General features: G+C 35.5%; 1 protein-coding gene across 2 annotated transcripts in view; it reads left to right on the top strand.

The window, feature by feature from the left end:
• Positions 1-19,724, top strand: part of LOC149546443 (guanine nucleotide-binding protein subunit gamma 1-like) — a 93,257-nt gene that overhangs the window by 12,583 nt on the left and 60,950 nt on the right. The window lies entirely within an intron of this gene.

The raw sequence follows: 19,724 nt of genomic DNA on the forward strand, positions 1-19,724 counted from the left end.
TCTTTTGTCTTTCGTGCTTCTACTCTCATTTGTTTCCATTATGGAAAGATCGTCTTGTATTCTCTATTTAGAAAGCGTTCATCTCCTTTGTTAATCTCAAAATATCTATTATTATTTCAGAAACACTAGATTTTTGGAGTGTTTGACTCATATTTGATTATAACAGTAGACGAGGGGATCCAATTTCTGATCAAACTATCTTGCAAGTAATTTGCAAAGCTAAATGGCCTTAAATTGGTAGTATTGGTTGCCATTTATTATGCATTTGCTGTGGTAAGTGATGGAGAAGTCCACTTTTTGCTGAACCAGGATATATTTGGCAAACCCAAGCTAAAGCAACATCCTAATGTTATCCTCTTGTCTACTGCACCATTTGCTGAAAATATCAGTTTCTATACCATTGCAATTTCATGTCAACATCTCTAATGTTGAGTTTTTTAGTTTGGATGCAAACTTCTACATACGTTCAATGTAAATGCATCAGAACTGGTTTGAGTTATATAATTTTGCATTTCATTTTAAATTTGGGTGGATAAGAATTTGGACTCACTCCCAAAATATGAACAATTAAAATATTGAAGGGCTCTTCCAACACACAGATGGGTAGCAAAAAGAATAGTGAACTAACAAAAGAATCCTAAAGAGAGCTCAAGAAGCCAAAGCCAATGAAGATGTTATAAACAATGTTGCATTTTTCATGGAAACTATAAAACCAACCATTGGGTAGGCGCTCCTTATCTAGCCTTTTTGGCTATTCTCTTCCTCATGCTCCTAATGAGGAGGGCATGGTCCATTGGATTCCTTCATCAACCACATCACAACCTTCTATGCAAAGTTAATATACTTTTGATTCACATCCTTTCCTCCTTTATGTTGGAAGCTTAGTTTGGAGATGGCATTGGTTGTTTGGGAATTGGAGCATTTTGTAATAGGAACCACTACATCAGTTTTGTCCAAGCAGTATGTGAAATCATCATCCAAATTATCCATGAAGGGGTAAGAACCCTCATAGTCAAACCCATTGCTTGTCACTCATCAAGTTTAATGGGATTAGGAGGGTTCTCTATGTGGTAGGAGGGGGGAGAACCACAAGGAGCATAGATGGGCTAAGGGGACAACAACTCTGAAGGAGTGACAAGTACAACAAGAGCCTCAATAGAAAGATTGGGTTTCTCATGCACAACTGTAAATTTCCCCTGATAGCACTTGATAAAACCAGATTATGGATTGCCAAGCTTCTTGACAGATTTTCTAAGGTTGAATTTCCTTGAAGTGATTGACTTGGAGGGAAAGCACCTTGCAAGCTTGTGACGAATTACGTTGCAATAGAAGCATTTGAAGGGAGGTATTTGATCTAAGTGCCATGAGAGAAATGGATCAAAATTGACTAGCGCATTGGCCTGGAAATGCTGATGGGGGCACAAACCTAAGTTTATTTGCAATGTGTAGTCACTTTTGGGTTTCTCATGCACAACTGTAAATTTCCCTTGAAGGCACTAGAAAGTTTGGGTTTCTCATGCACAACCATAAATTTCCCCTGATAGCACTTGGTAAAACCAATTTATGGATTGCCAAGCTTCTTGACAGATTTTCTAAGGTTGAATTTCCTTGAAGTGATTGACTTGGAGGGAAAGCACCTTGCAAGCTTGTGACGAATTGCGTTGCAATAGAAGCATTTGAAGGGAGGTATTTGATCTAATTGCCATGAGAGAAATAGATCAAAATTGACTGGTGCATTGGCCTAGAAATGTTGATGGGGGCACAAACCTAAGTGTATTTGCAATGGGTAGTCACTAAAATAAAATTTAGCTTGACAAAAGAGCTAGCAATATCTTAATGGGTGCCATATTCTGCATGACAAAAGGGAGATTGTACAACTTGATCTAGGTGTGAATTGAAGTGATCATAGTAGTTGCAAGATCGAAGGAAGCAAACAAGGAGGAGATGAATAGGCTTGACTTATCGTAGAACTAGGGGCTGTTATGCTTCACAAAAATGCAATCCTCCATAAAAGCAAAGCGAAGAAAAAATAAGTCTAAGTACAAAATGTCTATGTCAAGTGTAGGTAGGGTGCTCCATGTAACTCTCATCTAGTGGACAAACTAATCAATTAAGGATTGGTTACGCATGCAATAAATAAGGAGATATGACACCCATTCTCAACATAAGCTTCATTGATGCTTGAATTTGAAATATAAAAGTCTATTGGGTCATCTGTTGGAGATTACAATTGCGATAGAGATCTTTACCTCTGATATTGCTATATGTTGAAATTGAGAAAATGCCTTTGTATTGCATCAACAACTAAAGAAGAGATTTATGATGATATTTCCATGTGAGCATGACATGGCATCCAAGGTGTGCTAGGTATCTCATCCTAAATCTCTAACATTTTATTACGAAGAGACATGCATTTGGAAATATGAAGAGACTTGCATTTGGTAAATAAAGAGAATCTCTCAATTAATTCAATATATATAATGATTGCTTTATGTGAAAAACATTGTACTCAGTTGAAAGCATTGTCCTTGGGCGTTTATTATTTTAATAAAAGAGATTTTTTTGGTGTGGTTGGGTTTTTCTCCTAAAGTTGGAGTGTTTTCCTAGGATAAATTGTTGTCTTTATGTGCTTTTTTTGTTCTTTTGTTTATTGTTGGGCTAAACATTAACATCATCAACCAACTGATACTCTAATTCACTGAGTGTTAGCTTGCATGTTGGTCGGGGTTGAAGCAACTATAGAATCGATTGATCTTGACATAGGTGGGTCATACAATAATTTAGGGCTTTCCATGACAACCTGCTATTTACAAAACTTGGTGCAAATACAAAATAGATTGCTTCTGTTCCTACAACCCTTAATGAATAAAGGAGTTGTCAGTTGGGTATCGATTGTTAAGGTTGTAGTTCAGTGAGATTGATACGATCATGAGATTCATTATTGATGGTAAATCATCTCTAGATAAATATTCTTATATATATATATTATATATATAATAATATATATATTATACAAATGGTTATTTATATTATTAATATACTAACTAATGATGATTAACTACAGAGACATGTCTCTTCATGAGACATGTCTCCTCTCATATTTATGAGTCCTCAAATTTGCAATTGGAAATCATCAATAACAATGACCATGATTCTACATTTGCAGAAACGATCCATGTTACTTAACATGGTATCAGAGCAAGGTAGTAAATATAAAGAAAACAAAATAAAAATGATGACACGATTTATGTCAATCAGAATTATAGACCGGATCAAAGATTGAATATGAGAATTATAGAAAGAAAAAAAAGCACGAGAAGGTAGGATATTTTTCCTTGGCATGTAACATTGACTTATTCAATTGACTTTCTCGCAACGATAAGGGATTCAGGCCGTCTTTTTAAAAAAAAGATATATTGCAATCTTTGGGATGGAAAAAAATAAAAATAAAAATAAAAATAAAATATAATAATAATAATAATATATGTGGCACATGCATCAAACAAAATAAATAATGTCCACCGGTCAAGAAAAAAAGAGAGTAGATATATTAAAATGAGGATGCATAGCACAGAATGTTAAAGAGAATAAGAAAATGAAGTGGGCTGTCCTAATTGGTTTGACTCGATAATCAAGGATCCTCGAGCACTCAAAGGAAAAATGCAGGATACAAATCATACACCATTTTCGCTATTATCCAATTTGCATATGTCAACAAATTATTAAATAGGTGGAAAATTATATTTGAATTAAAGGACAGACCCCAATGTAGTGGTATATACTAAAAGAAGTTTCAGTACATAAAGAAAGAGTGAATACCTACGTGGATCCCTCTGAATGGGAAATGGTGTACAATGTATCACGAACTGTACAAACCGCTCGAGAATCAACTTGGAGCCACCACATATGCATAATATAAGATGAGGAGAAGATTTAATGTAAAAGAAAAGGTGGTCATCCAACATGAATAATTAGCGAAGGACCCTCCTCGTTTGGTTCATAGGCCACGTGGATAAATGTGGACCCATCACAAGTGTGGAGCAGTAACAAAGATATATAAAGAAATTTATGTTCATTGTTGATCCCTTTCAGAGTTCCCATGGACAACTGGTTTGCCGAATTTGTAAAAGATGAAGCTTAAAGTGTGTGATAAAGTGAATGAGCCACTTGACTGTAGAGCATGTGTAAAGCTTCAAAAGTATCTGCCTTTAAGAATTTCTAGCAGATGTCTAATATTCCATTGATTGATGGTAGTTGCATCTTGTCCAAAATAAATTTTTTTATATAAAAAATATCGTTCGCAACATATGTGAACAAGTTCAGGTAAGGCTGAGAAAGGTGCTTTAGAGATTGAAACATTATGCATTTCTTCAGAAGATGCTTTGGTGCTAGGGCTTTTAGAGTGTTCTGATGGATCAAAGACCATCTATTATGGAATGTTGTGGTATTGAGGGATCTTTCGAGTTTGAGAAGTTTCTCAGACCTGACTGTGCTCAAACTATCTCACTGTGATATTGTCAAACCACTGGATGTTGCATGCTGTAGATTGTTAAAGGAAGTTTGTTTCTCCAAGTTGAGAAATTTAGAAAACTTTTTCAATATCTCATCATTGAGAAAGTTGAAGAGATTAAATTTATGAAAGTAAAGAGGGTTTGGGCTCCCCCTGATATCAGAGGATGTTACTAATTACAGGTGCTCCATCTACTCTACAATGATAACATGAAAGGTCTTCCAAAGGATGGATGGTTGCCAAGCATTAGAGAGAATCAAAGTGAGTCAGAAACCGGAGGAGGTCCATTATTACTCTCATTGTACAAATATGACGATCTTGAGTTTTCCTTATATCACCAGAAAGATGGGACATTCCCTAACATAGAGGAAGATACACATATTTTGTATTGAAATAATTAGTAGCAAATAGAAAACATAAACTGTGCTCTTCAGAATCTCTCAATGTCTCAGTACATATAACACTCACTATTACAGTAGGATGTCTGTTTGGAAATTCCTACCGACAAAAAAAAAAAAAATTTAAATTATAAATAAATATGTTGGAACTCAAAATCTTATATTTTTCTAATCCATCAAGGGGGAAGTTATGAGGGACAAGTGGGGCCCAAATAAAATATATATTTGCTCCAGCAAGAGGAGGAGATAAACTTTTATTGGGCCTGCACATTGAGGAGAATGTGTCAAATTAGAAGAGATATTATCTATGCACAAATGGAATAGAGGGAATACTATACATATTGATAGGGATGTAATTTCCTATGATAATAAAATCAGAGTGTATGGGCGAAAGATTCTCATCAGGCATAGTACTCCATATTTGATAAACATCACATTAAAGGAAACAATTTTACTAGTATTGAATCATTGCATGTATATGTGAATTAGAAACATTTTACAAAGACAACATTCATACACACTTGATCAATATTAAGTTAGTAGGGGACATTACATTGACTGAAGTAGAAAGACTATGATGGTCAACTTATTAAAGTTAATGCATATTAACAAAGACAGTCATAATCTTTGTGATTATGAGCAGAAAACAAGACTTCAATAGGCATACTCGATGGACATCCAAAGTCAACATAGAAATAAACAAAACACAACAATCATTGATGTGGAATTGAAGTTTTTTACCTCCACAACACATCATCATTTAATAAACGAGAGGATTTGTTTGAATAGTCTGTCAAATAGACTAAGGTTCTGAGATCTATTAAACAAAAAGAAAATTTTCATACTAGAATATGATGCAAAATTGTTCGACAATATAAGAGTGAAAACTTCACATTGTGGGGGGGGAAATGATAAACTATGTTCCATTCTCACTTGAACCACCTTCAAAGGGAAGATGTTCCATTCATGTGCAGTTAAGTATTTCTTACATTTAAGTATCACATTTATCTTCTTACTATATTCTCTCTATTTCTATAAATACTATAAAGAGTCATTTTCCTTGATCTTTTTCTTTGTCTTTGGAGATGTTCTTGTAGGAAGAGATGGTTGATATTTTCCACATGCTACCAATATGATAGTAACTTGAAAGAAGTTGTGATCTAGAATTTAGTAGTCATCTGATGATTTGACTAGTTAAAGTGAGGCTCAAGAAGCGAATATCTTTGATGAATGAGATTATGAGTATCCTTTCATATGAAGAGGGAGTTCAATACTTCATCAGAGACAACCTTATACAAGGAGCTTAGAAGATTGATACTTAGACAACATCTAACATACACGTGTATGACTACATGATTGTGATGGGCCTACTCATGTGTGTACATAACGAGGAAGTAATAACTTGTCACCTGAAGGTTGAAAGATTAATAACAGATTCAAAGGGAGTTCAACATGCATTCTTGGGTGAAGAGTCTCAAAAGGAGTAACTTTAGGACCTGACTTCCTAGGATCATTGCTCAGAGGGAGAAATTTTGAGATGCAATCCTTTGTGGATGATATCCTCTCTATGAGAAGATGTTTTAAGTGAAATTCTTTGTAATATGCTCTCTTCTATGAGAGAGATGTCTGAGGTGAAAACCCTTGTTTTATCCTTTGACTTGGTTCATGGTGGATATCATGTGAGTTAATACATGATGTTGTTGTGATTATGTCATGAAAGGTGACGATCTATCATTGATGTATATATTTAGAGGGGAGCTATTGAAAGGTGACGATCTTAGCAATAGCTGTAGCTATTATCATAACAAACTACATTAATTTGTTGTCCCAGAGTGCCGAAAGTTATGATAACGAACGTTTCATATAGAAGGAAACTAGTGTAAGGTGACGATCTTATCAATAGTTTGACCTATCTCCTAGATATGCTAAATTAACCTGTAATACCAAAATGTGTTGGATGTCTAGGAGCAAGTGTTATCATGGTTCTTTGCGCCGGATTTTGCTAGACACCTTGATAACCAACTCATCATGGTTCTTCGGGCCGGATTTTGCCATACACCATGAAAATCAATTTGTTTTGGTTCTTAGGGCCATATCTTGCCAGACACAATGACAAAAATCTAATATAGACCACACTTAAGGTGGTATTTAAATCTGTATTATATATGCTTAAATTCCTTCCTTGCTAAGAGGGAGTCTTGATAAATTTAGCCTCATTGTGAATCGAAACCAATTCCATATGTAATATATGTTAATATATATGTGTGTGTGTGTTGATGGATTTATGTTGATATCCTTAAATATACCACTCCAGGAATATCATACTGGGATGATATCTCTTCATATACTCAAGAACATAATGTGTTCTATATTAGTCCTCCCTAACTAAGAGGGAGTGTTAAGGTTGTAGTATAGTCAGATTGATATGATCATGAGATTCATTATTAATGGTAAATCATCTTTAGATAAATATTCTTATATATATAATATAATATATGTAATATATATATTACATGTATTATATTATATATATAATAATATATATTATATAAATGGTTATTTATATTATTAATATACTAACTAATGATGATTAATTATAGAGACATGTCTCCTCTCATATTTATGAGTCCTCAAATTTGCATTTGGAAATCATCAATAGCAATGGCCATGATTCTACATTTGTAGAAACAATTCATGTTACTTAACATCGATGAGCTCAGGGACAACTAGAGAAAGGGCAGAAGATTTTCTACTGTAGAAGCCCTAAGAGCTATGTTTTTTGTTCACAATTTTTCGGCATGGGACACATATCCCTTATAAGCCTTGAGGTAGGATTTTTCTTTATGCCACCATTGGTATGCGCCACAATTGTGTGCACCTCTGCAACCGCCCAACTCAACTCATCAACCTCCAACTGTCTGTGCCTTCCATTCACATTTTCACCTACATGGTCATGTGTGTCTTTGGATAATTGGAGTCCCCTTTGTTTTCTCTTTGAAATCCTTTAGTTTGCATTTAACGTTTACTAAAAGTGAAATCTTTTATTTAGCTAAGTCTAATTAATTGTAGTTATATATTTAATGATTTTGGTCCATCTTCCAATTCATCTATAAGAATATCTAAGGATCTTTTTGAAGATTATAAGGATAGAACACCATATAGTTGTTTGGTGAATTGTTTGTAGAGGTTTTCTCAAAAGAATTAACATTTGATTTGAAGGTATAATTATTAATTTATTTGTGTATTTGTTTTTTTGCTTTCATTGTTTGAATTCTTCGATTGAAGCTTTGTTAAACAATAATCTCACTATAGAACTTTAGGACAACCCTCATCTTGGTGCAAATTCTTCATGGTATCGGAGTTAAAAATTGGAAGAATTCATGGACTGGTTTGAATTGAAAATCACCAATAAATTTGTAAGTTGAACAATGCTTGGTTTATTCTAAATAGCATGGTTTAATTGTAGACTAGTTTCATTTTTTAAATCAGATGGGACTTTTTAAAAAATTTGTGTATTTTTTCTTTGTGGAATTGCATAACTGTCTTGGTAAAGATCACAACCATAGTAGGGGAAAAAATTGTGACTATCTTATTACTATTGAATCTTGCCTTTTTTGACGGATTTAATTAGGTTTCTAGCAAATTTTTTTGTTGTAAAATTACTCATTTTTTTTCCAGAATAGTATTCTGGATCCAATTTTACAACTTGTGTTTAGGGCACGTAAAAATAGTCAGCCAAGATTTTGAATTTTTTGGAAAAATTTACTAAGGCAATTTTTTGTAGGTATTTTTCAAAATCTTTGGAGCAATTACTTTTCTTAGTTGGAAGTTTCGAGCAAAAAAATAATTTTTTATTTATAAAGAATTGCATTAGCTAGCCTTAAATTTCAAGATAAATTTGATGGCACATTAAATTTCCTTCCTTGGTAAGTTAAGATGACATTGTTGTTGGAAGAGAATGATCTTTGGGAAAAGACGCAGTGCTTCCACCTTCAAAATTCACAAAATGGAAAATTCGTTAAAAGAAAGTGTAAAGGCCAAGTGGATGATCATGGCTGTGGCGAAGGATTATTAAATTCCCATCTGCTTGAAAAGAAAGTAGCCAAGGATATGTTTAATGCTTTGGTTAGTTCTTACTAGAGTGAGAACATAAACAAGAGTATAACATAGCAAAATGAATTCAAATTCACAAAGATAACTAAATCAAATTTAGTTATTAGTTTCCTGATGAAGTCATCGCCAACTCGTAGTAGTTGAGGAGAAGGTCGAAATTAAAAAACTAGTGAGCTTGCAGTTTCTCATTTTCATTTTCATGGCAAGTATTTGTCCTTGAGAGGATCTTCCTCCTTTTGAAAGATTGTGGAATGATTTTCCTTCAAGGTGAAACTACAATGGAGTTACAAGCCAACAAGAAGGGTAATGATGATAGTTTACCCCACTTCACAATTTCCTTTTCCTATTTAGCTAAACCATCTAACATCTGGGATGTTTTCTTTTTAGATAAATGAGAAATTAAATAATCCTTTACGACATCCATGATTGTCTACTTGGCCTCCACTTATTTGTTTGTATGAGTTGCCAATTATTGCGAATTTAGAGTTGGAAGCATTTCATCTTTTACTATATTTTAGCTATCATTCTCTTCTAACAAAACTCCATGACTTAGCATGGCAGGAGTTTAATGTTCCTTCCAATCTATTGTCAAATTTGAGGCTAGCTAAACCATCTAACATCTAACATCTGGGATGTTTTCTTTCTAAATAAATGAGAAATTAAATAATCCTTTATGACATCCATGATTGTCTACTTGGCCTTCACTTATTTGTTTGTACGAGTTGCCAATTATTGCGAATTCAGAGGTGGAAGCATTTCATCTTTTACTATATCTTAGCTATCATTCTCTTCTAACAAAAACCCATGACTTAGCATGGTAGGAGTTTAATGTTCCTTCCAATCTATTGTCAAATTTGAGGCTAGCTAATACCATTTCAGTTTTGTTTCGCACAAAAGTTCTAGATTTGAAAGACTAAATTACTCAAAAGATGTAAATATGAAATCCTGAGCTATTTCTGGTTGTATTTGCCCTAGTATTTGTGAACTATAAATGCTAATCATGGGCTAAACTAAATAGGCTTATTTTTGTAATTTTTTAGTGACATGATTTAGAAAGCAATTATAATCTATGTTACATGGAAATTTCCCGTCTCTAGGGGACTCGTTTCCATCCCTGAAACATTTCAGGGATAGTGGGATGAAAAGAAAATGTCCCCCAACCATCTCTGATTTCAAGAAAAAGCCGTAGGGAATGTCCCCTGACATTTTGGGATGGCTATCTTACCTCAAAATGCCATGGGGACACCCAAAAAAAAAACATTTATTAAAATATTTGGATAATTTTTGACCTTAAAAAATAAATAAAAACACTTTAAAAAAAAGAAAAATTCTTATTGCCAAATTGACAATGTGGGTCCCCCACAAGATTTGATTTCATGCCCATGGTTGATAAAATTCGTGATTAAATATTTGGTAATGAAATTCGTGTTTAAATATTTGGCAATGAAATTCACATTTAAATATGTTTGAATTTTTATATATTGAATCATAAATACTAAAATTATGAATCTAATATTTAATTGAAGTTTTTTAATATCGTCATAATAAACATATGCTATTAATAGAAAGACTCTTGAGGAAGCCTGGACTCTTTTGCATAATGTTTGGATTCCATATGTCCAATGCTCCAAGTTGGATTCCAAGAGTCAAAAGCTTACGTTTACAAGCTATAGTGACAACCATAAGGCATATTGGCTGATTGATGTAGACATTGATAGTCTTATCTTCAGTAGCGTTGAGTCTTTGATGAAGAACGAGGACCATTTCTCTCTTCAACGTTCAAGAAAAATTATGTGGATTAGCCTTTGAATGCCTCTAATTTGGTTGTTTATCTTCTATTTGGTCCATCTAATGAGAGGGATGATGCAGAATCTAAATTTGACGATGTACTACCTAACTTTCCTCCAGATGATGCTAATCTTCCACCTGTTGTACATCCTATTCCACTTCCAGCTCAAGTTATTCCACCTGATGTGGCCACATCTACTCTCCAACCTAAATGGTGGGATAAGACTATCAATGATCTTCATCCTGAGGAACTCATTGAGGGATGGATCTATTGGAGATAAGGTTAAGAAGCCAAATACAATTATCATTCCTCTCATGATCAATCTTTATAATATTTATGAGCCTTAGACATTGAAAGGGGCAAAAGGGATTCCAGAGAAGTGGGAACAGGCTATAGACGTGAAATACTAGTGTCTTCTAAAGAATCGCACTTGGATTCTCTTCGATCTTCCTCTAGGGAAGAAACCCATTAGCTACAAATGTGTTTATAAGGTCAAGTATCATGCAAATGGTACTTTAGTGATGCAGGAGCATCCAGGGTGCAAGAGCAATCTTGCATCACCCAAAAATATTTTCTTTTCATTCTTTTCTATTTTAATAAGGACTAGTAGATAGGGTGGTTACTATTTATGGGAGCTTGCTATTTTTAGTAAGTTTGTCATACGAGCTCGGAATGTTCTCATTTTCTACATGAAGGTTCATTTTAGAGTTATAAGCTTACCATAAAAATCTCATTGCTCCAGCTTAAGTATCAGAGAAGTTATTGCGGATTTTTGGTGAAAAAAATTTGCAAAAAAATCTTTAGGCTCACTTTTGGAGGCCTTAGAGTGTCCGGATGAGGTTCGAAAACTTGATGGAAGGGTGCTTGCGTGGTTATGAGTCTGTAGATCAGGAGCTGGCGTTTCCAAAAAGTGGTTATAATAGCCAATTGGAGCAACAGTTCGAGAGTTATGGCCTTCCGAAGTTGGGCTACTCGAAATATCTAAAATAAATGTCAAAAATGTATTTGGCTGACTATGTATTGTTAGGGTCTGTCGGCCCTAGATATTAAGTTCGAGCATCTAGAACCTTCCCGGGCGGCATAAAAATTGCCTATTTAAGAAAAGCCCGAACATTGTCTAGGACAGCTTTGGGTGATAGTTCGTAACCTGTCTTGCAGATTACTGTAATGAAAGCGCCCGTGTGGGTTAGCATATTGTACTTGTGAATTCTGTAATTCTGCATTTGTGGCGCAAATAAGAAGTCCATATTTTGTTCTCGCAATTGCTGTTATTTCTTGTTTCTGTTATGGTTTATGGTATTAAGGGGAGCACCCTTCATCACTTAGATAAATACAAGGTCTGATTAGTTGCTCGAGGATTCACACAGCAGAAAGGCATTGATTATGATGAGACTTTTGCTTGTATTGCTAAGAGTACAATTCGTCTTCTTCTCGTCATTTGAGCTCAGTTTGGATGGAAAGTCCATCAAATGGATATTAAGAGTGCCTTCCTCAATGCTGAGTTACAGGAAGAAGTCACATGATGCAGCTTTCTGATTTCAAGGGTGCCGACCAAGAATACCAAGTATGTACACTCAAGAAAGCACTTTATGGACTCAGACATGCCCCTCGAGCATGGTACATCAAAATTGATTAGTACTTGGTTGCTCATGGTATTCAGTGTTGCCCTTCAAACAATAATCTCTGCATCAAATGCTTTGTGGATGATATTCCTTTTCTTGTTGTCTATGCCAATGACTTGATCGTTATTGGTAGTTCAACACGGTTGTAAAAATTAAACAAGATCTGTGCAAGGATTTTGATATAACTGATTGTTTAGGTGGTTGACATTTGGTAGACTAATGGTAGCATCTTGATTTCTTAGTCGAAGTATGCCAACAACTTGCTTGATAGGTTTCGTATGCAAGACCAAAGACCTGCTTCCACACCTATGGAGAAAGCACTGAAGTTGTTGGCCAAGTTTGATTTACCTCCTGTTGATGAAACCACTTGCATGCAACTAGTGGGTAGTTTCATCTACCTCATTGCGAGTAGACTTGATCTCAATTTTGCAATGAGCTACATTTCACGCTTCATGACAGTTCCCAAGGCTGATTATTGGGTAGCAACGAAGCGTGTATTGCATTATGTGAAGGGCACCTTTGATTATTGACTTCTTTACATCAAGAGTCATGATTCCAAACTCTGTTGGTTCATAGATTCAGATTGGGCAGGTTTAGTTTATGATAAGACATCAACTTCTGGGTACGTGTTCAGTTTGGGATTTGGTGTAGTCACCTAGAATAGTAAGAAGTAACATGTAGTGTCACTCTCCTCCACAAAAGCAAAGTATCGAGGAGCTGTTAGGGCAACTTATTAGGCAGTTTGGGTTCGTCGAATGGTTGCGAATATGCATTTATCTCAAGTAGGCCTAACTCTGTTGCTCTTTGATAGTCAGGAATTGCTCAAGGTTGCGAAGAACCCGATCTTCCATGAAAGAACCAAACATGCAGATATTCATTGTCATTACATTTGATAGTTGGTTGAAGACAAAACTATTCACTTGCAATATGTTCCAACAATAGATTAGACTGTAGGCATTCTCACTAGGCCTCCTAGTCCAGATAAGTTATGTTCAATTTAGGGGATAACTTGGTGTTGTGGATAGGTTGACCATTAAGGGAGGGTATTAGAATATTTTTATTGTATTACTTTAATGGTCAATTATGTACTATATTTCATTATTTGTAGATAAGTTCATATTTATGAACATCTTGAGTTTCTAATTAGAAACTTTCTATTTTGTACATTTGTGAAATTGTTTATATGATCTCTTTGATCAATTGTTACATCAAGTATTTCACCAATTACTTTTCGTAATAGGCAAGGCATTCAACAAGTAGGTATCCTAAGAAGCAAGCAACCAACTCTCAAGGGAGAGAGAGGAGGAATTACTTGGCTCAAGAGTAGAGTAGTCAAGGACCCAGAGTATGGAGAAATGTTGATGATGAGGAGACAAGTTTCACAGCCACCTAAGGATGACATAAGTCAAAGGAGGAATTTGTTTAAGACACTGTAATTGCAGGGGTAAAATATGCAATGTTGTCATTGATACAAGGTCTCAAGACAACATGGTTTCTCATGAGATGGTGGATAACTTAAAGCTGGTTTGGATGCCTCTCCCAAGGCTCTATAGAGCACGTTGGGTAACAAATAACCAATCACTTATGGTGAAGGAGCAGTTTTATGTGGATTTTCAGATTGGGCAATATTGGGACAGAGTTTTGTGGAATTTAATTCCCACGGAATGTTGCCATTTGCTCTTGGGAAGGCCATGGCAATTTGATAGGGAAATCCTCTATGATGGGAAGAGGAACACATATCTTGTTCACAAAGGTGGGAAAAGGTTTAAACTAACTTGTTTGAAGGGTGATGATACAGCAAACTAAGGAGCAAGGATAATCATGTTTGGGAAACAAGAACCACTCATGAAGGAGGAAGTTGCAGCCGAGCCAAGGCAAGAGAAGTGTAAAGACAAGGTTGCAAATGCAGGGATAATGGCTGGGATATTATTATGTCCTCCAGTGCAGGGTAATATACATGACCATACACTAGTACAAGAATGAAAGATTCAGCAAGTGGAGGAGAGGGCACAAGTACAAGCACCACAAGCAAGGTCTTGGTATCCACCGGGTGCCATGGTAATGGGTATACCTTCTTGGCCTAATGCACCATTCTATTCTGGTTTTTCTCCATTTTATGTGGGTGCCCAGGTATTTCCAAGTGGACATGGAATAGGTAACTCATGTGGCATGAGTTTGGGACTATGGTACCTAAGGACCTTGTTGCTCCATGGGCCTCCAAGAGATGCAAAATTTGCGTTTTGACGGACTATGAATGTAAATAATGTCTTTGAGGACCAAATATAATGTAATAAGGCCAATGAGAGCCAATTAGTATGTTAATAGGGTTGTTAGGTTCATAGGTCTTGAAAGTTGTCATATTGCAAAAAGTTGTCAAAATAGGTCATATTGTCAAAATTCTAAGACCAAGGGTGGAATTGGGCATTTTAGGCCATGTTTGATGTTAAAACACATAATGTAACCTTTTCGAGTCATTAGGTTGGCAAGAAGATCAAAAGTTGCAAAAGTTGCACAAAAATTGTTTGACAACTTTTGCATCATTGGCTTGAATGGTTAAATATTGTAAATGATCCAAAGGATATGTAACGGTCGAGATTGAAAAGTTTTGCAATAAAGATCAAAGGTTTTCCTGCAAATTACTCATGGTTTCTTGTCATAACTGATTGATCACAGTCATTTCTCATGGTGAAATCTTATTGAAATGCTTTGAGTAATACCTTGGATTGATGAAGCATTAACTTAACTCCATTTTGCCATTGGTTTTATCTATTTTCATTCTATGTAAAGGAAGATGCCTTTGTTTTAGTAACACTGGCCAAAGCCCTCATTAGGGTATCTAGTGACACTATTAAAATGTAAAAATCCTGCATTTCACACTTAATAAGCTCACAATTTGAGAGAGATTATTATGTATTTGATGTCTGAAACACTTGCAAAGTATCATGCATTCAAAATCACGTGGATCAAATGAAGGTTGGTCTAATTTTTTCTGTCTCAGACTGGGGTTTTGACAATAAAATTGAGGTGGGCACAATTTGTTCGTACAGGGTCATTGGAAAAGGTACTATTGGTGTAAGATGTGTGGGGGATGTGACTCAGACACTTCCAAGTTAATTGAAGGCAGGGTGCTCAAGGGAAGAGGTTTGTGGTGACTGTCTCAGGGGCAAAATATCACTGTCACAGTTTGACTGTTAATTGCTATTTTGTATAAATTGATAAAAAATGTTAAGGTTGTGCCAAGCTAAGTCACAGTATTCGCTGAATTTTTACCTTTTCCAAACATCATCTGAACCTTGTGATATTTAATATAATATTGTTATTTATAATAAGATTATTTTATTTCAAAATAATATTAAGCTACTCAGTATAATTATTTAGCAATGTCAAACTATTTTACCGATTTTGTGGATACATTGCTTTTATTTAAAAATAGATAAATTTATATAAGTTCAATTTAATGTCATTTTTTTTTCCAGTTTTTTATCCTTGCCGAATTTCATCTGAATTTTATTGTCAACAAACTCGAATTTGTATTCGAACCTTGTGACTTAGGTGCCAAGAGATGGTAGAAGGTTGTAAGGGATTAATACAAGGGTTTTAGGTGAAGATAAGAAGGATCCCTTGGGAAGGGATAGGCCTGCTCAAAGGTTGAGGGAGAATGTATGTTGTTTGTCTAAAGGGGTTTGAGATGTCATCAGAGTTCTCATTGTGCAAGTGTCACAAAGGTTTTGGGTTATAGTCATATGTCTAGAGGGGCATTGGAAATGTCCACAGAGTTGAGGGTTTGATCAGATTGAAAGGATAGAGTTGGTGTGGGAAGAAGTCCAAAGGTGCATTGCATCCACAATGGAATACGTGGACAGTTTTGGACAATTAATGTTCAATGGTACTTTGTTGGATTAGAGGGCATGTATTGAATGAACTGGGATTGTGAACCTTGTAAAAGAAAGGTGTGGATGAATTTGTGGATCAGGTTAGGAAGTCCTTGTTGGTGATTAGGTTATGTGGATGCTCTGCATCAGTTTAGTTGAATGCATGACATTTTGGATGCATCTTTGGTGAGCTTTCTTTGACCAAACCACTAGCTTCTTGCTGGTGGTTATGTGATTTTTTTATTGGTCCACAAGAGGGTGCCTTTTTGTTAATTGGCCAGCATTAAATGTTTGTAGCTGAACAAATTAGGTTTATGTAAATTGATCTTGGCCCTTCATTGTAATTGAACAACTATCAAAGCCCAAGGCCTTCTTGTTTGTAGCTCATTGGATTTGAAATTAGAGATATAATAGCTATTTGATTGGGAGACATGTTGAGATTGTTGCTATGATGCTGCCAGATTGTTTTCAATTCATTGTTGGTCTTCATAGTGAATTGTTTTTATCATTTGGAGCATTGCACGGTTCTGGCATTTCCTCACTTTGAGTAGGATTTTATTTCATGTTGATTAGAAGTAGTGTTGAGTTGAATGCAAGACATTTTGGATGCATCTTTGGTGAACTTGCTTAGACAGAACCACTAGCTGATTGCTAATTATAAGTATGTCTTGCATGGTTGAATGACATAGTTACGAGTCATACTTCGGCTATAGCTTGCCCATTGGTATGCATTGTTGGGTGTTGTTAATAGAATGATGATAGTATGAACATCTTACATCTACCTTAGGAGATCAGACTAGATTGGTTGACGTGGATGGCTAAACTAAGTCTAGTAGAGTCACAAAAGCACTTATCATTTTTTGCATTCTAGGAGTAGAATAAATTTCCTAAATCCTTCAACTTTGCAGTTTATTGGTTGGAAGATGGTATAGTCAAGCTGATATCGATTGAATGAACAACGTAAGTCCCTTTGTGAAAATCAATATATCACATCATTACAGCCAAGTTGAGTCTACAATAAGCAGGAACCTTGGGGTTGTCTCATTTGATCATACAATTCGTATTTGTCTTTACCATATGAGCATGCTTATTCAAGAGAGAGTTGGAGATTTGGTATTTCATTCGGAATATTGAGTATCCAATTCACATAAAACTCACATCAACAATATGTATGTATGTATGTATGTATAAATAAAGATATATTACAATATGAATTCATAGGGGAACCTATGAATTCATATTGATCCTTAAATATTTCACTTACCTCTCCTTAAGTGGATGTCCCTTTTTGCTCTTTAAGCTATCATATAAATATTTTATTTTCTTTTCATTTTAGGAGGCGGCATAAAATGATATTTAATATTATTTTACCTCCTTAACTTTAACATCCACTTTATTTCACTTAAGTGATAGTCACTTTATTAAGATATTTAAGTGAAAAATAAAATATTATTGTCCAACTTTAGGAAATTCACCAATTCCTAAAAATTGAAGACTCTCCACTCTGAACATGAGGGAAGGCTGAGACTGAGATCACGTACCCAAAAGAGCACTTACAATAAATAGTAATATACTTATATGCTAAAAATAGCCCAGACTATTCAAATGCTGAAATTGAAGAATTTGTATATGGGAGCTAAGAGGAGACAACCAGTTGGCAAAAATATCTGTTACCCAAAATAGCACCTGTCAAAAATAGTATCTACTAAAAAGTGTGAGTCATCCAAAATTCCCAACTGACCAAATTAACACTTAATTAAAATGTCAGCTTGCTAAAAATTAAGTCTTGGGAAAGCTGTCCAAAATCGCTCTAGAATGTGTCGTAAATCTTCATTAATCCATTTGAACACATTGGCAACATCAAAATACTCGTATCCTGCTGGCACCAACCTTGAAAGCCAGCATGTAATGCCCCCTTATCCACGCTATTCCTTTCTGGCACCTTGTTGGTCTATCTTTCCATTTGGATAGGCTAATGACATTAATCTAGAGGATGCCAGCTAGTCACAGGAATTTGTTTGGTTTCGCTTGAGGAAACATTAAAGTTTAAGGAGCTTTTCTATAGTTAAGTCACTTTATTTTATAGCAAAAATATCTGTTACCCAAAATAACACTTGTTAAAAATAGTATCTACTAAAAATCACGTCATCCAAAATTCCCAACTGACCAAATTAACACTTAATCAGAATGTCAGCTTGCTAAAAATTAAGTCTTGGACAAGCTGTCCAAAATCGCTTCAGAATGTGTCGTACATCTTTATCAATCCATTTGAACACATTGGCAACATCAAAATACTCCTTTTAACCTGCTGGCACCAACCTTGAAAGCCAGCATGTAATGTCCCCTTCTCCGCACTAGGCCTTTTTGGTGCCTTGTTGGTCTATCTTTCCATCCGGATAGGCTAATGACATTAATCTAGAGGATGTCAGCGAGTCACAGGAATTTATTTAGTTTCGCTTGAGGAAATATTAAAGTTTAAGGAGCTTTTCTATAGTTAAGTCACTTTTTTTTAATAAAATGGATTATAAAGTTACTTTATGACTTAAAGTCATTTTTATAACAAAAGTAATTTAAGTGACTAGAAGACAAAAATGGCTTTTATCCCACATTGCCTAGTTGTTTGTACTTTCCCTCATATCGAGGTTATAAAAGCAATGAGCTTCCTTGGGATTGACATCATGAAATATATCAAAATGATGAAAGATAAATTTGGTTGCTTAAATGTGACTGGTTTTCTTAAGGACGAAACCCCTTAAGAAGAATTGGGAGGCTGGACGTAGCTCCAGAATCTCTTCTAAGACTACCCAGGTTCAGGTACGAATTTGCAGAATATCACATTGATTCAGTCTAGCCTACTCTCAGAAGTAAGTTGGTTAGCAGTGGAAATCACTTGTCATTTCTCTACACTACCTGGATATGCCGTAGGGTCAGTCTCCTTTCGTTTGTGAATGTGGAAGTGTGTGGTTTCAATCACAGCAGATAATAACATCAGAACAGATCACAGAGACTAATCGTGGGAGGAATCGGATCACCATCAGCAGGGGTTAATAGTGGTGCTACAGACAATTCCCGTGTAGAGTATAGCAGAGATTGTGGAAGTAGTTAACATCAACATCAGTTGGAAGCCTTATAGCCATCACCAGCAGCAGCCACAGAGGCATTGGGAGTCTCAAGCATGGGTTGCTAAGGTCATATTCGGGAAGGACAGGCCCTGCAAATACTGTAGCTGCCTGACTGCTGTGAGCAAACGTGAATCACTGATACAGATCCCACCCAGGCTAGGACGCGTGAACAGTCAGCTCCTTCACGGCAGTACCAGGTTCCATTGCCTATTTTACTTGCCCCTTGTTTGTGTAAAACTTTAAGACCAGTGTTTAGACTTCAATGAATATATGATTTAATGCGTTTGGACTATTTGGT

The sequence above is a fragment of the Cupressus sempervirens genome, chromosome 7 (assembly GCF_028749045.1).
Source record: "Cupressus sempervirens isolate cs-2001-9-10 chromosome 7, ASM2874904v1, whole genome shotgun sequence".
Lineage (NCBI taxonomy): Eukaryota > Viridiplantae > Streptophyta > Pinopsida > Cupressales > Cupressaceae > Cupressus > Cupressus sempervirens.